Source organism: Aotus nancymaae, unplaced genomic scaffold, assembly GCF_030222135.1.
Source record: "Aotus nancymaae isolate 86718 unplaced genomic scaffold, 86718_ANA_hifiasm-v0.15.2.pri h1tg000006l, whole genome shotgun sequence".
NCBI lineage: Eukaryota > Metazoa > Chordata > Mammalia > Primates > Aotidae > Aotus > Aotus nancymaae.
This window is the reverse complement of record NW_026988417.1, coordinates 74,444,073-74,458,889: the sequence shown is the minus strand read 5'-3', so window position 1 is coordinate 74,458,889 and position 14,817 is coordinate 74,444,073. Positions and strand designations below refer to the sequence as shown.

The window sequence follows — 14,817 nt, the reverse complement described above, 5'->3', positions numbered from 1 at the left end:
AAAGATCTTGAAAAGTAAAAGGAAATCCCAGCCCCACAGAAACGTTCCCCAGTAGACACTGATGTCTTGACTGACTTTTCACAAAATTTCTTCTCTTAACCAGAAACTTAACATTACATTCCACCATTTTTCTCAAATCTAATAAATCCATTTTCCTTTTATGTTTTATTAAATGTATACACAGAATTATGGCTACTTTTACTAGATACATGGATGGATAATAGTTTAATTGATATATATCTATATATACCTGTGTGTGTGTGTGTGTGTGTGTGTGTACACCTGTGTGTGTGTGTATGTATCTATGTCCATATAGTTAACACAGACTTGACATGCTTTGTTTGGAAGGGCTTCAGTTATTACCTCAATATCACTCAAACTGTGTTCCACAATTTCTATGCAATGTTAAATGAGTATTCTATTAAAAAAAGAATGTATGATCAAATAACTTTGGTTAACATTGAATTAAACAAAATTAAACCATACATAACACTACATACATTTTGAATTTTTATGAAGAGCATCTAGTAGTACTCTCAAACTAAAATGTGCATATAAAAATGCATTTTACTGAGTCTAGAATGGCACCTGAGGTTCTGCATTTCCAACATGATGCTGATCCAGTTGGTCCAAGGCCCGTATTTTAAATAGTAGGGGTGTCTTTCTTAAAACCTTATTTCAGCAGTGAATTGTGCCCCCTTACATACAGTCATTTTTTAAGGTTTTTAGTTGACTGTTTGGGTGAGTAGTGAATTGGTTGGTATTTGTTGGTTTTGAAAATAAACTTCTTTTGCTGAGAAGAAGCTCTTTAGTTAGATCCCATTTGTCAATTTTGGCTTTTGTTGCCATTGCCTTTGGTGTTTTAGTCATGAAGTCTTTGCCCATGCCTATGTCTAGAATGGTAGTGCCTAGGTTTTCTTCTAGGGTTTTTATGGTTTTAGAACTTACATTTAAATATTTAATCCATCTTGAGTTAATTTTTGTATAAGATGTAAGGAAGGGGTCCAGTTTCAGTTTTCCCAACACCATTGATTAGATAGGGAATCCTTTCCCCATTGTTTGTTTTTGTCAGTTTTGTCAAAGATCAAATGGTTGTAGATGTGTGGCATTATTTCTGAGGCCTCTGTTCTGTTTCATTGGTTTGTATGTCTGTTTTGGTACCAGTACCATGCTGTTTTGATTACTGTAGCCTTGTAGTATAGCTTGAAGTCAAGTAGCATGATGCCTCCAGCTTTGTTCTTTCTGCTTAGGATTGCCTTGGATATACGGTTCTTTTTTGGTTCCATGTGAAATTTAAAGTTTTTTTTTTCTAATTCTGTGAAGAAAGTCAAAGGTAGCTTGATGGAATAGCATTGAATCTATAAATTACTTTGGGCAGTATGGCCATTTTCACAATGTAGATTCTTCCTATCTATGAGCAGGGAATGTTTTTCCATTTGTTTGTGTTCTCTCTTATTTCCTTGAGCAGTGGTTTGTAGTTCTCCTTGAAACGGTTCTTCACATCCTTTGTAAGTTGTATTCCTAGATATCTTATTCTCTTTGTAGCAATTGTGAATGGGAATTTGCTCATAATTTGACTCTCTGTCTATTATTGGTGTATAGGATTGCTTGTGATTTTTGCACATTGATTTTGTATTCTGAGACTTTGCTGAAATTTCTTATCAGCTTAAGATTTTGGGCTGAGACGATGGGGTTTTCTAAATGTACAATCATGTTATCTGCAAACAAAGATAATTTGACTTCCTGCCTTCCTATTTGAATATGCTTCATTTCTTTCTGTTGCCTGATTGCTCTGGTGAGAACTTCCAATATTATGCTGAACAGGAGTAGTGAGAGGGGTATCTTTGTCTTGTGCCTGTTTCAAAGGGAATGCTTCCAGCTTTTGCTTATTTGGTATGATACTGGCTGAGGGTTTGTCATAAATAGCTTTTATTATTTTGAGAGATATTCCATCAATACCCAGTTTATTGAATGTTTTTAGCATGAAGCGGTGTTGAATTTCATCAAAGGCCTTTTCTGCATCTATTGAGAGAGTCATGTGGTTTGGTCTTTGGTTCTGTTTATGTGATGGATTACATTTATTGATTTGAGTATATTGAACCAGCCTTGCATTACAGGGATGAAGCCAACTTGATCATGGTGGATAAGCTTTTTAATGTGCTAATGGATTCAGTTTGCTGGTATTGTATTGAGGATTTTTGCATTAATGTTCATCAGGGATATTGGCCTGAAATTTTCTTTTTTTGTTGCGTCTCTGCCAGGTTTTGGTATCAAGATGATGCTGGCCTCATAAAATGAGTTGGGGGAGCAGTCCCTCTTTTTCTATTGTTTGGAATAGTTTCAGAAGGAATGGTACCAGCTCTTATTTGTACCTCTGGTAGAATTCAGCTGTGAATCCATCTGGTCCTGGGCTTTTTTTTTTTTTTTTTTTTTTTTTTGCTTGGTAGGCTCTTAATTACTGCTTCAATTTCAGAACTTGTTATTGGTCTATTCAGGGATTTGACTTCTTCCTAGTTTAGTCTAGAGAGGGTGTATGTGTCCAGGAATTTATCCATTTCTTGTAGATTTTCTAGTTTACTTGCATAGAGGTGTTTATACAGTCCTCTGATGGTAGTTTGTATTTCTGTGGGATCAGTGGTGATATCCTTTTAATCATTTTTATTGTGTCTATTTGATTCTTTTATCTTTTCTTCTCTATTAGTCTGGCTAGTGGTCTATTTTGTTAATCTTTTAAAAAAAACCAGCCACTGGATTCATTGATTTTTTAAAGGGCTTTTTGTGTCTCTATCTCCTTCAGTTCTGCTCTTAGTTATTTCTTATCTTCTGCTAGCTTTTGAATTTGTTTGCTCTTTCTTCTCTAGTTCGTTTAATTGTGATGATAACGTGTTGATTTTAGATCTTTCCTGTTTTCTTCAGGGGGGGCATTTAGTGCTATAAATTTCCCTCTAAACACTGCTTTAGCTCTGTCCCAGAGATTCTGGTACATTGTATCTTTGTTCTCATTGGTTTCAAAGAACTTACTTATTTCCGCCTTAATTTCATTATTTCCCCAGTCATCATGCAGAAGCAGGTTGTTCAGTTTCCTTGTAGTTGTGCGATTTTGAGTGAGTTTCTTAATCCTCAGTTCTAATTTGATTGCACTGTGGTCTTAGAAACTGTTTGTTATGATTTCTGTTATTTTGCATTTGCTGAGGAGTGTTTTACTTTCAATTATGTGGTTGGTTTTAGGATAAGTACTATGTGGTGCTGAAAATAATGTATATTCTGTTGATTTGGGGTGGAAAGTGAACAGGAAACCTACAGAATGAGAGAAAATTTTTGCAATCTGTCCATCTGACAAAGGCTGATATCCAGAATCTACAAGGAACTTAAACAAATTTACAGGAAAAAAACAAAAAGTGGACAAAAGATATGAATAGATACTTTTCAAAATAAGACATTTATATGGCTAACAAACTTATATAAAAAAGGTCATCATCACTGGTCATTAGAGAAATGCAAATCAAAACCACAATGAGATACTATCTCATGCCAGTTAGAATGGCAATTTTTAAAAGGTCAGGAAACAACAGATGCTGGAGAGGATCTGGAGAAGTAGAATCACTTTTATACTGTTGGTGGGAGTGTAAATTAGTTCAACCATTGTGGAAGACAGTATGGTGATTCCTCAAGGATCTAGAACTAGAAATACCATTTGATCCAGCAATCCCATTACTGGGTATATATCCAAAAAATTATAAATCATTCTACTATAAAGACACATGCACACATATGTTTACTGCAGCACTATTCACAATAGCAAAGACTTGGAATCAACCCAAATGCCCATCAATGACAGACTAGATAAAGAAAATGTGGCACACATATACCACGAAATACTATGCAGTCATGAAAAAGAATGAGTTCATGTCCTTTGCTGGGACATGGATGAAGCTGGAAACCATCATTCTCAGGAAACTAACACAGGAACAGAACACCAAACACCAGATATTCTCACTCATAAGTGAGAGTTGAACAATTAGAACTATGGGCACATGGAGGGGAACATCACACAATAGGGTCTGTTGGGGGGTGGGGGGCAAGGGGAGGGTTAGCATTAGAGAGATACCTAATGTAGATTACAGGGTGATGGGTACAGCAAACCACTATGGCACACGTATACTTATGTAACAAACCTGCACGTTGGGCACATGTATCTCAGTGCCCAAATTAAAATATAATTTAAAAAAGAAAAAAATAAAATAAACTTCATTGTTCTACAATTTTTGGAACTGTTGATATAGCTGAATGTCTTCATTCTATAGGATGGTGAATGTCACTTTTAAAAATCACTAAATCTAAAAGGTAAAACTTACTTTTACCTTTACAGTGGTTTGGGCTTCTTTCACTTAGGTTGTTTTTAGGAAAACTTTAATTCCTATACTATTGCAGGAAGGGATAAATGGCTTGGGAAATGAAGGAACCTGTGTCTTTTAAGTTCTGTTAAAATGTGCAGTGAAGGATGTGCTCACTTCATAAGCGTACTTTAAAAGGTCCTGGGCTCCTATAGCCAGACTAAAATTTTACTAGCAAATAATTATATATTATTGACCTTTTTTGATTTGTTATTGACTACGTAATTATGAGATCATAGAAAAATCACCCAACTGCTTTAGGTACCGAGCAAGCCAGGCACTCAGCATTCATCCACCCACTCATCTACTTACTGCCATTCACCTGTCCGTTCACCTGTCCACCTATATGCTCAGCCACTCACAGGTCCAAGTCCCCACCCACCCATTCAGTTACAGCTCCATCACATATCCACCTACCCATTCATCCACACACTCATTCTTTTATATATTATTTTGTTCAACCATATTTATGTGGTTATTTCTTTGTAAACATACAGCAAAAGAAAATAACGCATTATGTGTGTTACTCTACAGCCTACCTTAAACTCACAGGTTCATGTCCTAATATACTTCCTTATGTACTAAAGTCTCAATCTGTAAAGAAGAGTTATTTCAAGGGTGGATGTTAAACAATGGCCAGGATGAGGTACGTGTAGGGAAAGAAGTGTGTCGCCTGTGAGCTAGGATCTAAGCTGTTCAACTCATCTCCTCGACCTGATGTTCTTAATCCTTCTTTCCATGAAGGATTCATTGAGGCCTTTCCTATCGTATTTCTTGGTTTTCCCTTTCATGCCAGTGAATCTGAGCGGCTTGAAATTGCCTAAATCGTGGCTTTGTTTATACCTTTTCCTCTGTCTGGATTGCACTTCCTGTCCGTCCTGTATGTCTAGTTCATAGCCAGTCCATTTCTTTCCTGTCTAAAGTTTATGACATCTGCTTGTCCCTGATTTGTCACCCACACTTCTCTTGTGATGCTCAGCATCTTTTGCCTGTGGTCTAGTTATTTATGGGGATTTCTGATTTCACCTATTAGACACAAAGTTCCTAGAAAAATGAGGTCTACACCTGATTTATCATCGCCTCCTTCACAGAACCTCACGCAGGGCCATTTAGTACATATTTCTGGAATGAATCAATCAACTCATCTATACTTCTGATTGAATGAAGACTTTGAGTGTGCTGATTTCATGGGTAACTGAGGAGTTTGAGGCTAAAAAATGTCCAGTGCCTATAAAATACTTATCTAACTGTATGAGTGGATTATAATTGATGAATCTTTTGTAAAGTATTTTGCATTGCCTTCACCTGAGGATGTTAGTGTGTTTCAAAGTGATGGTATAGTCTTGATTTATTTAAAGGATTGACTTTCTGGAGTGTAAGCTAATAAAATGTCTTTACTCTTAGATACACTAATTCTTACACTACTTTTTCTCTCTAAAACTTTCCTTCTATTAATCACCAACTCAGTGTCAAACTTGTAAAGAATCACCTAGATTTGTCATCTGGAACTTATGATCCAATTACAATTTTCACTGTTGTTTTTCTTTTGAGACGGAGTCTTACTCTATCTCCCAGGCTGGAGTGCAATGGTGCGATCTCAGCTCACCACAACCTCTGCCTTCCAAGTTCAAGCGATTTTCCTGCCTTAGCCTCCCGAGTAGCATGCCCAGCTAATTTTTGTATTTTTAGTAGAAACAGGGTTTCGCCATGTTGTTCAGGCTAGTCTTGAACTCTTGATCTCAGGTGATGTGCCCACCTCAGCCTCCCAAAGTGCTGGGGTTACCGGCATGAGCCACCAGACCTGGCCAGTTTTCACTCTTACATTTGGCTTTCAGATCATGTTGGAGATGCATCAGCAAAATTCTTGCCTACCTTTTTTTATTTAATAAAATGATTATAGCTCTTGCTGTTGCTGTTCATTCCTTTACATCATCCCAAACACTACATTAATTCTCAATAATTATTATATGAAATAGAAGAGAAAAGATGAGGGGAGAGGGGAGGGGAGGGGAAGGGAGGGGAGGGGAGACTGACTTGGTTGATAGTTCAGAATAAGAACCTAGAGAATTGTCTCAAGGCTGAAGACAAGAATGAATTTGTAAAAACGTATTTTCACCATAACATATTTTTTAAAGACGTAGTCTAATACTTTTCAGGTTCTCATCATAGTGCCTTTGCTAATTTGCATGATTGTATTGAGGTAGACCTAAATTTTATCTTAGTTTTTCTCATTCTTCCCTTATCATCAAAATCTTAGTATTTTAAAATGACAACTTTCAAAATTATTGAGTAACCACAGTTTTACTCTGAATTGTTACAAGAAAATATAAAAAGCATGTTATTAACATTTATTCAGTTGTCCGTGTAAACTTACCTGGACCTTTTCACCAAAAGTGGAACTGGCAAGCTCTTAGGCATAGAGCTGCTTCCACAAATGCCCAGGATCTCCTGGCATCCTTACGCAGCCACGGGACTGGTACTCAGCATCTTAAATATGCTTAGTCAGTGCTGTCAACTGAATGGACCTTTTTTATGCTAGAGAGAATTTCATGTTGGTGACAATGAATAATAGTATTTAACACATATATAGAATCTTCCCATGACCCGCAGGTCCTCTCCATGGTACTCCCCATCAGGATCACTCTTGTTGCTCTGCTATGGCCATGGTTTCATTGCTTTTAGTTTAGGTCTGTGGTGCTGGTGACCACCAGGACTGGAGATGTAGCTGTAGGTACCGGGGATTTTTACCCCCTTACTAAAGAGGAGCAAAAGAAAACAACAACAAAATAAGTTCATGTCAGCTAAACATAGTAGTTTTCCCTCTCTGGGAGCTTTGATCTAGTAGACAAAGGTTTGAACATACTTTTTAATTTCCAACACCCCTGGAGGCCACTTTTTCTTCAGTACTTACAAACAGGTCCTGCAGATACCCACTGAAGTCCCATCTGGTCTGCCTGCCTTTGAAAGTCTCTCTTGACACTGGCATCCTGCAGTGAAAGGCCCTCCTTTTTATATCCTCCCTACTCTCACTGTCGGCTGCCCAGGGCTGAGTGCCACTGAGCAGTATCCCCAGAGGGACATGCCCCAACTTTGCATTTAATAGTTTTTCTTTATAGGACATTTCTGCTGACTGTAGATTCCTGCCCCTTGGTCTTCCCCACCAAATCCTTTCACCCTGCTGAGGCCTTAGAGGCAAGAAGGACTAGGGCCACTATCAGCGCTTTCCCCTTTAGAGACCTGTTCCATCATTTCTAACATCATCTCCTTTGGAAAAGATAATTTGCATCCCAAACAACTAACTCTCCAATAAATTTGGAACACAGACTGTTTGATTTGAGAATTGTGTGTAGTTACATTGAGGAAGAGAGGTTGCATGTACGTAAGACTCTCTGCTCAAAAAAATGTTCAATGTTAACATTTAAAAAAAAAATTAATTCTGTGAGGACAGCAAACTACAGACAGCTTTTCTACACATTCAAGAATCACTTTGCTCCATTATAGCAAAAGAGCTGAACTATGAAATGAACTAGGGGTTTGGATTGGAGCTAGGTATTTTGGTAGCCATTCAAGAGTCCTTTGATAGTAGGTCCATCAAATAGCAAGTTTGTGAAGCACTGCTATAGAAATGCTTAGCCTTTTTTTTTTTTTTTTTTGAAGATTAGAGCAGGAGAGAGAGAGAGAGCAAGAATCCAGAGTTACGTGTAATTTTTCCTTGCAGCTGGAGAAACTGAGGCAATGAAAAGAAGAACATTATGCAAAGTCATAGAGGAGGGTCTGCAATTTTGAGAAAATGCTCCTTATTTATTCTGTCATTTCCAGGAAGCTAGTTGAAAGCCAATCTTATTCTTAGGTGAGTTATCTGGGATATTTCTTATTGATCACTCCATCATAGGGAAAGGTGCGGTGTTTTAGGAATAAGTTTAGTTACCAGACTTCTTTTTTAAAAAAAAATTGATTTATTTTCTTAACAAATTTCAACAAGTTCACTTCTTATTGTTGGATACAATCAAAACAATATAACACAAAATTAAGAATGTATTTAAGTTTTGAAACAATAAAACCCATCTTCTAGCTCAAGAACTAGAATACTAACAACGCTATGGAAACTTCTTGTGTGCTCTTCCCTTATCTCCTCCACTTTCTCCCCAATCTCCATACAAAGGTAACTACACTCCTAGATTTTATGTTTGTCTACTCTATGGCTTAATTTTAATAGTTTTATCATATAAGCATGTATCACTAGTCAATAAAATATTAAATTTTGGCTAGGGTAGTGACTCACACTTGTAATCCTGGCACTTTAGGAGGCTGAGCTGGTAGAATCACTTGAGGCAAGGAATTTGAGATAAGGTAGACCCAGCCTCTACCAAAAGGAAAAAAAAGAAAGAAAATTAGCTGGGCCTAGTGGCAAATGTATGTAGACCTAGCTACTTGAGAGGTTCAGGTGGGAAGAACCCTTGAGCTCAGGAGTTTGAAATTATAGTGTGCTATGATCATGCCAGTGCCCTCTAGGCTGAACAACAGAATGAGACCCTATTTCTGAAAAAATGAAAAAGAAGTTTTGCTTGTTTTTTGAGTAGCATAGAAATGATATCTTAGTGTATGCATTTTTCTGTATTTTGGTTTTTCATTCCAATATTATGTTTCTAAGACTCATCTATACTGTTGTTTAAGCTGTAATTTACTCATATTCACTGCTATATAATATTCCATTATGTGACTACATCAAAATTTATTAGTGAATCTTGACAGCGGCATTTTGGATTTGTGAAGGAAAAATAATCCGGACTAGGCTGATGCACTTGTCCAGGAATTTTTCTAGGACAGTGGATTTCAATTTGTTTTTACTGTTATGAAAAGGAAATACATTTTGGCTGGCATGGTGGCTCATGTTTATAATCCCAGCACTTTGGGAGGCTGAGGCCAGCCAATCCACCTGACATCAGGAGTTCAAGATCAGCTTCTTGAAACTCTGTCTCTACTAAAAATACAAAAATTACATGGGCACGGTGGTGGGATCTGTAATCCCAGCTACTCAGGAGGCTGAGGCAGGAGAATGACTTGAACCTGGGAGGCAGAGGTTGTGTGAGCTGAGATTGCACCTTTGCACACCAGTCTAGGTGACAAGAGTGAAATTCTATCTCAAAAATCAAAACAAAACATTTTATGTTGTATCCCAATACACATACAACCATAAATAATTTTAACAAAGTTTAATAAAATAATATTTTTACTGTGTATGAAATACTCTGATATTTCTATTCTTGTCCATTCTATTTCATTTTTACTTTGTAGTGTTTAACTGGCATTTGGTGAGGCTCACCATATTGATTTCTTTCCCTCTGTATTGCAAATCACAATTTGAAAAACATTACTTTAAGTCTTACAGTCAGAAATGAATTACAAGGTCAGAAAATATAGCATGCTGGCCAGGTTTACGCCTCTAATCACAATGCTTTAAAAGGCCAAGGTGGGCAGATCCCTTGACAGACCACCAGCCTGGGCAATATGGCAAAACCCCATCTCTACCAAAAAAAAATACAAAAGTTAGCTAGGTGTGGTGGTGCAAGCCTGTAGTCCCAGCTATGGAGGAGGCTGAGCAGGGAGGATCACTTGAGCCTGGGAGGCAGAGGTTTGCAGTGAGCTGAGATTGCACTACTGCACTCCAGGCAGGTAAAAAAAAAAAAAAAAAATGTATAGCATGCTTATTTTTAACATTATGAATTTTATTCAGACTAGAAGAAAACTGTGTAGTAAAATCCACAAAATATTTATGCACAGTGTTTTTTATTTGTTACAATCACTATAATTATAAGATCTTGTCTTCCATATTAGTGAAGCTCCTCAATGAGAAAAAAAAAAAGTTCCACATATTTAGGAGTCTTTTTATCTGAACTGAATTTTGAAGAAGTCCAGCACAAGATACTAATTCTTCAGATGACTTTGGAAAGTAATTAAATTTTGTCATCATAATGAGAAAAATAAATTTTATTTTCCTTGTAATAGGAAATAGTAGGTAACTTTCTAGATTAGGAGTACGAAAGCTAAACACCCACAGACCTTACACCTGAGCATCACCTCCCCTGTGACTTTCTAACTCTAAGTAGCAGACAAAAGTACCGATAACAGATCTACACTCACCTCTCTCTGACTGCATGAAGACACTTTAGGAGAAAATTCCATATTCTAGCTTCTTGAGGGGAACATTGGAGAAAAATCTCTTTCATCTAACCTCAAAAGCAAAGAAGTACTAAGAGTTCATTTTTAGATTTTATCAGAGCTGATGGAGGTTGATCATTTTCTACCTCAAAATACTGGTATCTTCAAGCCTCAAGGGACAACATTCCTTCCTGTTGTGAATGAATTCTCCAAAGCTGGGGGCATCTGGGTACTAGGTATCCTCACTTCAAAGAGAGTAGAGTTAAAAGAACCTATTCTGCTGCTGCTTTCCCCTTGCTCCTCTCACACCTAGTATGAGGAATGGATCAAAAAATTTAGAACCCTCAGTGAGGTGCCTGAGATCTTAGAATATTCTGTTTGTCTCTAGACCCTCTCTCTCTTGCTTAGGAAATGGAATTATTCTATATTAAAAGAACCTCTCTAAGTAAAGCTGGAAATATTTTTAGGATTAAAAAGAATTTTATAATTATGATAACATTGAGTTAGACTTACATCATAAATTAATCTCTTCCTTTTTAACCTTCCTTTCTCTTTTTGAAGACTAGTCAAAAAGCTAGAAATATTTCAATTGCTAAATCTTTAAACAGATTTTTAATTGTTCATTATCTTCCTTTTATATGATTTTATTAAGTAGTTTTGATCAATGTTTACATTTCCTTTTATTTTTGTTAGTAAATTATTGGCAGTCTTACAATTTTTACTTAAGAAACAATGTTTATATAAGAGACAATTTACATTTGGAAAGAGTAGCAATTAACTGTGAGAGCTCTGAAGCCAGACTTCCTTGGGTTCAAAGCCCAGGTCGGTCGATTACTAGTTATGTGACCTCAGGCAATTTAGACATTTGTGCCTAAATTTCCTAATCTATAATATGGAAATAATTTTATCGTCTTCATGGGATTTTTATAGTATTAAGCAGTTTGACACATGTAAGTACATGGACTAGTACCAGATGAATAGGAAAGGCTCAATTCATGTTAATTATCTTTACAACTGTCATCATTTCTACATAACTACATAGTTACACAATATGACAATCATGGCCTCCCTCTTACTACCTAAGTACCTAAGACTGATTATTTGTTTATAAATGTGTTGAAAACCAACACGTTATTTTTTCCTCTCTGGGGAAGTATGTTATCCAGTATAACATTCTGGCGAAAATTCAGCTTTGCTTAGTTGTCAAATAAGATAAAGCATATTAAGTACCTTGCCAACCATAAGGTACCATACAAATGTCACTTATTATTCAATATGCAGATCAATGTTCAGTTGCTGGATGTTGTTTTCTTAGACCATCAACACGTCATCAATTTCCTTTTGTATATACAATGGAACTCTCCCCTAAATAAGACTTTATCATAATATATACTATCCTTTCTCAAGCTGTCAGTCCTACTGTCTGTCTTTTTGTTATATCAGTGCATAATGTTACCACATCTGAGAGTGTTTTCTGTGTATATATTTGCTTCCCCAACTAAATTTTAAGCCATTGAATCAAGAATCATCTTACCTTACTTATAATCTCTTTACAATAGCCAACAAAGTGATAAGCATATACTAATTGCTCAGTGAGTACTGATTTGATTGATTAATTGAAATTCACATGAGCCTACTTTAGAATTCAGTGAGATAAGGCCTACATTCTCCCCAGTATGAAACAAGACCTCATTACAGAAATCCTTTCACTTTTTCTCAACGTTTCTACAGGATTCTCTGATGCATCCATTACTTGCAGATATAGCAGTACAAAGGAGAAAGAACTCCAGCTGGAGTTAAAATGTCTGGGTTTCAGTAATGAACTTAAGCAGATAATTTTATAACCTGAGCTTCAGTTTTCTTCTCCATAAAGTGAGAAAAATAAAATCTCTGCCTCTGTATTTTGAAGATTGGAGGAAATATATAAGATGCCTAACACAGAGCCTTGTTGGGGTGCAATATAAGGTAGGCTGATAAATACCTACTTAAGTGTAGATGCTGATTTAATTTATAGCTGATTTTCTGAAGGACTCACTGTGCCCAAAACCAAGTTCATGACCTTTTGCAACTCCCAAACCTGGTCTTTCTTCAGGAAATGGCACCATTATCCATCTCGTTACACAAACCCAAATCTAGAATTCTCTGACACTTCTCATACCTTCTTTCACATTTCCCATTTGCAAACCAGTGCAAACTCTTTATCTCCTCACCTTCCACAACCACCAGATTAATTGATTCTACCATCTTCTCTCGCTGGGTCCATCACTATACCTCCATTTGAGCTTCCTGTATCCTCCATGAGTGGCTCCAGTCTGCTTATATGCGAGAATAGCCTTCCTTTATGAATGGCAAATCTGATCACATTATTCCCTGGCTGCCTATCACTTTCAGAAAAACCAGCACCTGAATCCTTTAATTGGCCAATAAGATGGTATGATCTGCTTCATACTCTGCAGGGTATTTTCCATTTACCCCTTCAGATGCACTTTATCCTTCTTCACCTAGTGCTGTGCCCTGGGAGCTGATCTTTCTAGCCTGCATCAAAGAGCTCCCTCTCTGACTTCCAATTAGTTTGATTAAAGAACAGTGGTAGATGGGAAGGTGGCTGAGATTACAGTATGGTGTTTATTCCCTTGAATTTCTCCCTGCTGCCTAGCCTCAGCTTGACTGCATCTCTTTACAGAAGGTCACAGCTACTGTGTGGTGTTGATGGCAGTGGCATCCTGTCTAGCAGTCACTGCCATGATGCCAGCTGCAGTAAGAGAGGCGTGGCTGAAGCTGCAGGTTCCACGGAGCTAGCAGGAGCCAGAAACAGACAGAAGCCCCAACCCATTCCAAGTTAGAGGGGCAGGAGCCCTGCCCTCCTGGTGCAGCTGCAGCCACCCAGCTGGACTTGGGCTTCTGTCTCGGGCATCTCTGCACTCTCAGGGACCCCGGCCCCACTTCCACTCCAGGCTCGGAAGTGCCTGCTCCCATTGTTTGGCCTCTCCCTGCTCCCAGTACCAGCTCTGATTTCAAAGCAAAGTTGTGACCAAGCCCAGGTGTTGTCACAATCTGGCTGGGTGTGCACACACTTGGGGCAGCACTGATATGCCACCCCCTGCTGCCTCAGCTGCCTCTGGACTTTGGGTGCTGATGAGCACAGGAGGGAAGCTGAGGGGGCTTAAGGGCAGCTTGGCATGGCCTTGCAGACAACTCTGTGCACAAACAGCCTGGGTGCTGTGGGCACCATGGATGGCTGTTTAATGGTGGCAGGAGGCAGACAGGCTCCTGGGTAGAAAGGAGCGGATCCCTGGTGAAACCCCACCTTCAGGCCAGGCTGCCAGTTCCAAGGACCAGAGTGAGAAATTATGGTGCTTTTTCCTTGGCTTTCTCATGGCTGCCCAATAAGCACATACCTTCCCTTCTGAAGCCCATAAAAACCCCAGACTCAGCCAGACTTGGGCAGATGATGGGACAACCTGCCTACAGAGAGGAGCTGCCCACTGGTTATCTCCTCTCTGCTGAGAGCTGAACACTGGTCAGGAGGGCCTGCCTGCAGAGAGGAGCTACCAGCTGGTTATCTCCTCTCTGCTGAGAGCTGAACACTGGTCAGGAGGCCCTGCCTGCAGAGAGGAGCTTAGCCACTGTGGGTCTCCTCTGAACTATTCTGTCTCTCAATAAAACACCTTTTCATTTTGTTCACCCTCAAATTGGCTGTGTATGTTATTCTTCCTGGACACAGGACAAGAACTCAGGACCTGCAGAATGGTGGGGCTGAAAGAGCTGTAACACAAATAGGGCTGAAACAGTCCCCTTGCTCACCATGTCGCAGGTGATGAGAAGGAGAGAATTGCTGTGGCCCTTTGGAAAGCCCAGATCTAAGAGCTCCCTGTGCCAAACCTTATTTGGAGCTCTGTGGTTCCTAGCATCTCCAAGCTTCTGGGGGCCACTGCATTCCCTGGTGCCAGCCATAGAAGATGCTTGCCATATGCTTGGTCCAGCCATAGCCTCACAGGGAGCCAGCATCCCTGCTGGCATCTGGAACTGCCCACCCTACTGCAGCCAGCATCTGTGACTGAGCACAGTGGCTGGACCCCATGCTCACTCACTTACACACCCCTTGCTGCTCTGTGTCTGCCTTGCCCTTGACAGGCATGGGATCCAGGCAAGTAGTGCTAGCCGAGCGCAGCTCCTGTCAGGCTGAGTTGGTGGAATGAACTGAGCAGGCCCAAGCAAAACTTGGGCAAAAGCACCATGGGTCACAGAGGTTTCCAGCTGGAAA

General features: G+C 38.9%; 1 protein-coding gene and 1 pseudogene across 4 annotated transcripts in view; one reads left to right on the top strand and one right to left on the bottom strand.

Annotated features, from left to right (window-relative positions):
* LOC110568023 (zinc finger and SCAN domain-containing protein 5A-like) overlaps positions 1-12,797 on the bottom strand; it is a 40,870-nt pseudogene extending 28,073 nt beyond the window's left edge.
* Positions 1-14,817, top strand: part of RASGEF1B (RasGEF domain family member 1B) — a 605,535-nt gene that overhangs the window by 492,521 nt on the left and 98,197 nt on the right. The window lies entirely within an intron of this gene.